The sequence below is a fragment of the Priapulus caudatus genome, unplaced genomic scaffold, assembly GCF_000485595.1.
Source record: "Priapulus caudatus unplaced genomic scaffold, Priapulus_caudatus-5.0.1 Scaffold542, whole genome shotgun sequence".
NCBI classification, from domain to species: domain Eukaryota; kingdom Metazoa; phylum Priapulida; class Priapulimorpha; order Priapulimorphida; family Priapulidae; genus Priapulus; species Priapulus caudatus.
The window spans coordinates 173,666-178,330 of NW_014577603.1; the positions used below are offsets into that span (position 1 = coordinate 173,666).

At 41.8% G+C, this 4,665-nt stretch overlaps 1 protein-coding gene across 1 annotated transcript in view; it reads right to left on the reverse strand.

Moving 5' to 3' along the window:
* The window catches only part of LOC106811475 (myb-like protein A), a 10,458-nt gene that overhangs the window by 2,724 nt on the left and 3,069 nt on the right, over positions 1-4,665 (reverse strand). The window lies entirely within an intron of this gene.

A 4,665-nucleotide genomic window follows, 5' to 3' on the forward strand; every position in this document is an offset into this window, starting at 1 on the left:
ATAGTGTACCGCGGGGTATAAGTATAGTCCACGGAGAGTTGAATGCGCGATGAAGCATCGACTTTCATGCCCACGGTATCGGAAACTGGAGGATCGATGAGATACACGGTCGGAGGAGGAAGAGGAAAGGGCTGGGAGGAGGAGGGGGAAGGAGGAGGAGAGGAGGGAAGAAGGTGGAAGATGGAGAGGAGGAGGAGGGAGAGGAGAGGGGGTGGGGTCCTTTTTTCTAAAGTTTTGCCGCTCAGAAGAAACACCTGATGCGCAGGAGGTAACTCTGGGGGATTGTTGTAAGAATCATCATAGGACAAGTTTGTGACGACATAACTCTAAGGAACCGTCATGTTTTATAATGGCAAGGTGTCGTGAATTCGTAACTTGAACCCATGTTCGAATGATACAGTCTTAACTATCTCCAATGTTTTGGACGATCGGTGGTCCGTTTACCTACGCAAGTCCCCTGGCTTGCTAGTTTTCGGCGGCGTATGATTCCTGAAGTAGTTTGCGATGCAAGGTTGGTTCACGGTCGAGCATCGTTGCGCATGAGAGGTACTTCGGGCCATGAAAGCAGCCGAAGCTTTCGGATTCCTCACCGCTCGGCCTGTCTGTGTGATAACCTGCGCACTGGCATCGAAACATGGAACAAAGCCATGAGGCGGAGAGAAAATTTGGGTCTACTCGAGGGATGATCTATCCGGCCTGCCGTAACTGACAGCTGAGCAGGGTTATGTCCCTCAGGTACTGCCGGAACGTACCACTGGTACTATCTAATATGCGGACGCGTACGTCCTACTCCCACTACTGAGTCTAGGGAGTCGCCTACGCCTACTTCCCATAAACCCCTATCCGAATATCAATAGTTACCGAGGGTATACGTTCCGGTATACAGGACCGTACCCAGGGTACGTTCCGGCAGTACCCTGGGGGACATAGACCCTATGAGCGTAACTGACAGTTGGCTCTAGCCTGTCAGTAATTGTGATTGGATGTTTTGCAAACAGTGCTTAGTAATGACGTGTCACAAAGTCGACCTTTTGGTGTTCACCACGAGCAACTAGATGAGCTTGACCGATATAGCAAGAATGTCCAAAGAGGGCATGGTTATCATGCTCAGACACATAGGTCAATAGTGAATGTTAGGCAATGTGCGATGCTTATTCATTGACAATGTCAACCACTGGGAGACAAAACCTATTATTATTATTATTAAATCTTTATTGCATGTAATTCAGATACAAATACATGTACTGACGACAGTTTTTTTCATGGAGAAAAAATCTGATAAATGCAATGGTGTTGAGTAGTTAAAATGATCAAATTTCTGAGTGATACGGTACAAAACAGTGCTATACAACATGAAGAAAAAATATATACAAAAAAAACTTCAGCATATTCTGTACTAGTAGTGATGAAGGACCTAGGAAGTAGAAATGTGACCTATGCATCCTATTGACTTATCTATGTGCAATTTTACACACATATGAATCAATCAGTACCTCCCCTTCTTGTGGGTCGTGCACAAAGTTTTTGCTCGCTTGTACACACTCCAAATCGGTCGGTCAAGATGCTGGGCTTAAAGCAAAGTAAACACTCTTCAGGCAACATTTGAGCAATCGTCATTATTCATTACCGGAGCACACAAGTGATTGGTGATAGGCAAAATGAGTTATAAGTTGCACTCATTCATTCTTTGGTTATCGTGCATTGAAGTCTAATAGATGACATACATGGTGGTTATAAATGTCTGCGCTATATACAAAAATAAGTAGCGCCTTTACTTATCAAGTCTGAGATGTACGTAGTTCAGCAATAGCAGGACGCATCACTTACCAAGACGACAAGTAAAATGCGTCTTGCGTTTAAATTTTTCAAAGTCAGCTTTCTTGCCATGATTCAGACTACTGAACAAGTCATTCGGACTATCCAAGCATTCTTTGTAATCCTGTGTGTATATACAGAAACAGAAGACAATCATTAAATAGTGAGGTGTTTCACTACAAATTTCCACATTCTTGCACATCTACTGTTTGTGCATGTATAGTGTCTAAAGAAATATACCTCCCAATATTCAGCAAAGTTCTGTTTCAATATCTGTAGCTCCTTTGTACTGTATCGGGCTCTTTTGTAAGTGATACCTTGAAACAAAATAACAAACAAAGATTTAGTTGCACTTTGCAACTCTGTAGACAGAGTTAGTACAGGTAGCCAATGATCACTGTTGCCGAGCAAACAACACTTAAAATAAACGAGTCACACCATAGTATGGCAAACCATACCAGTGATCATTCAAGGAAATTCATGCTGACGTCGTAATTTCTGAAAAATTCTATTTTTCAGCAGAAAAGGACAATATATATACTGGCTGTGGTGTGAACATGTAAATATATGCATTATACACTAGGCTGCATAAGTTATGAAAAAGTATAGCTAAAGTGATAATCCCATTAACATTGTCTTATTATCTGTTAAGTGCTAACCTTTTTCCACAATTACTTGAGGCTCTTTTTCCCACATCCTGCAAAGCTGGTATTCCTGATTTACCTCAATTAAATTTGAGAGTACCGTCTGCGGAACATCTGCCATGTCAGAGTCCACGCTGTAACATCAAACATTCGCCAGTGACTGTGACTGTGACGCGAAATTCTTACAATCGTTCGTAACTAGTTATGGGAATTTGGTCAGTTAAAACTCATTCGGACATGGAAAGTTTCACTGTGCTACAGGATTAAGTAGAAATAAAGGGAGGAGTTAGTCGAAGAGAAGAACCTTGATTAATTAGAGATTTAAAGGTGGAGAAATAAAGTAGATGCATTAGCAATTTTTATACGAGCACATTGTCTGCAAACTTACATCGCCATAAATTGGTTGTTAGTTGCACATGTACGAATGGGAAGAGGTGAACTGGAGTTTTCTTCTTCGGTTGCTATGAAATCTTTCTTGACCTAGAGTTATTATGACACGAAATCTGTTAAATTAATTCAAATTAAATGAAGCTACTATAGATATATATTAGTACGTAATTATTTGCACCCTGTAATATCATTTGGTAGTAACAAGTGTAGCGTTAGTTGTAATATTTGACAGATATGAACATTGTGTTCATTGGTGTTACTTTCTCAGGGCATCATGTAAATATCATATTAACTGGCATAAATAGCTAGTACCTGGGAATGGGCATTCTTACGATGATTGTTTTCCTCTTTTTCCCTTTTCTGCCTTTTTTTCTGCTTTCTTTTCGATGTACTGTTCGAATCTGGGCTACTATGAATATAACTCAAAGACTGATCAGGTGTCATTACAGACTGAGCCTCTTCACTTTCATTGTTTTTAATTTTAACCTTTTCACGACACTTCTTTTTCTTAGATTTCTTGTTCAATGTTTCACTGACACTGTTGACAAGTAGGTTTATAGGAGTATCCATTGCCGATTTGGTAGCTAGCAGCTGAGATGAAGAATCCTTTTCACGGCACTTCTTCTTCTTCTTCTTCTTCTTCTTCTCCTTCTTATATTTCTTGTTGAATATATCACTGGCACTGTCAGTGTAACTGCTGTTCCTGAGTGGGCTTATATGAGACTCCATTGATGATAGGGTAGCCAGCACTAGTACCTGTCAACCGAGATCAGATAGTATAGATAGTAGCTGTAGCAGCCTGATGACGTCAACGAGGCCAATTTGAGCAAAACGGCACTAGTTGAACATTGCTTGGAGCATTCCTAATCTTACATTTAACTAATAGATTTCTATTATTATTATACCTCATTGTAAGCACTAAATATAAAATAATAATGTTACAATCTATTCTTAGCATTTTCAGTTGACAATGGGTGGTTTTACTTTTAAACAAGGTAAACACTCATTTCCATCCCTCAAACAGCCCTCGGTCATTTCCGGTGTGCAGGTTAAACTCCATTTAATTGACTGTATTATATTTTAAAATAATGTTTTGAGTTCCTAGATGTCTTATTCATCTTTGGTTTGGTTTGCATGCACTTCTAGTTTCCAGTGTGCTCCGTTTAATTGACTGTATTATATTTAAAAATGGTGCCTTGCATTTAGAATGGCCACCATTACACTTACGTTATCTATTCGATTCGAAACGGAGAAAACAGAGCTTGGAATACGTCTTTTACGGGCAAGGGTGGTTTGGGTGATGGAAACAATATGGATATGGCCCAGTCATATGTATTTAGTACAAAAGTGCTGGACTTGCGTCCCCAGTTATTGCGCGCCGCTAAGCCGCGCCCCAACAGTGAATACGCCGCTCCCTTATTGTCCACTTAGACAGATAACTTAACTTTGCTGTCATTATTCTTTACCCGTACTCTGAACCCAGCCACGCCGGCGCCGGCGGGTATGGCCCGTAGCAACGTGGCCCAGATGAGTCTAGGACATATGCCGCCAAAAAAATCCGCCCTTCCCCCACCCCCAAAAAACCACAATCTCCCTTCCTCCCACCGCCTAGAAATGCCCGCCCCCCAAATACCCCCCCCCCTCAAAGGGGGTGATCCCCCCAAAACACAACACCCCGCGGTCGCGTGCGCCCAGTCCCGCGGAAGCGCACGGCTTAACCGCTCTCGGCGGTCGGGGAACAACGCATCTTTTGCGCAACGCCATCTTGTACCCGGTCTCTCTGGATACAATAATGTAACCCAACAAGAGTAGGGTT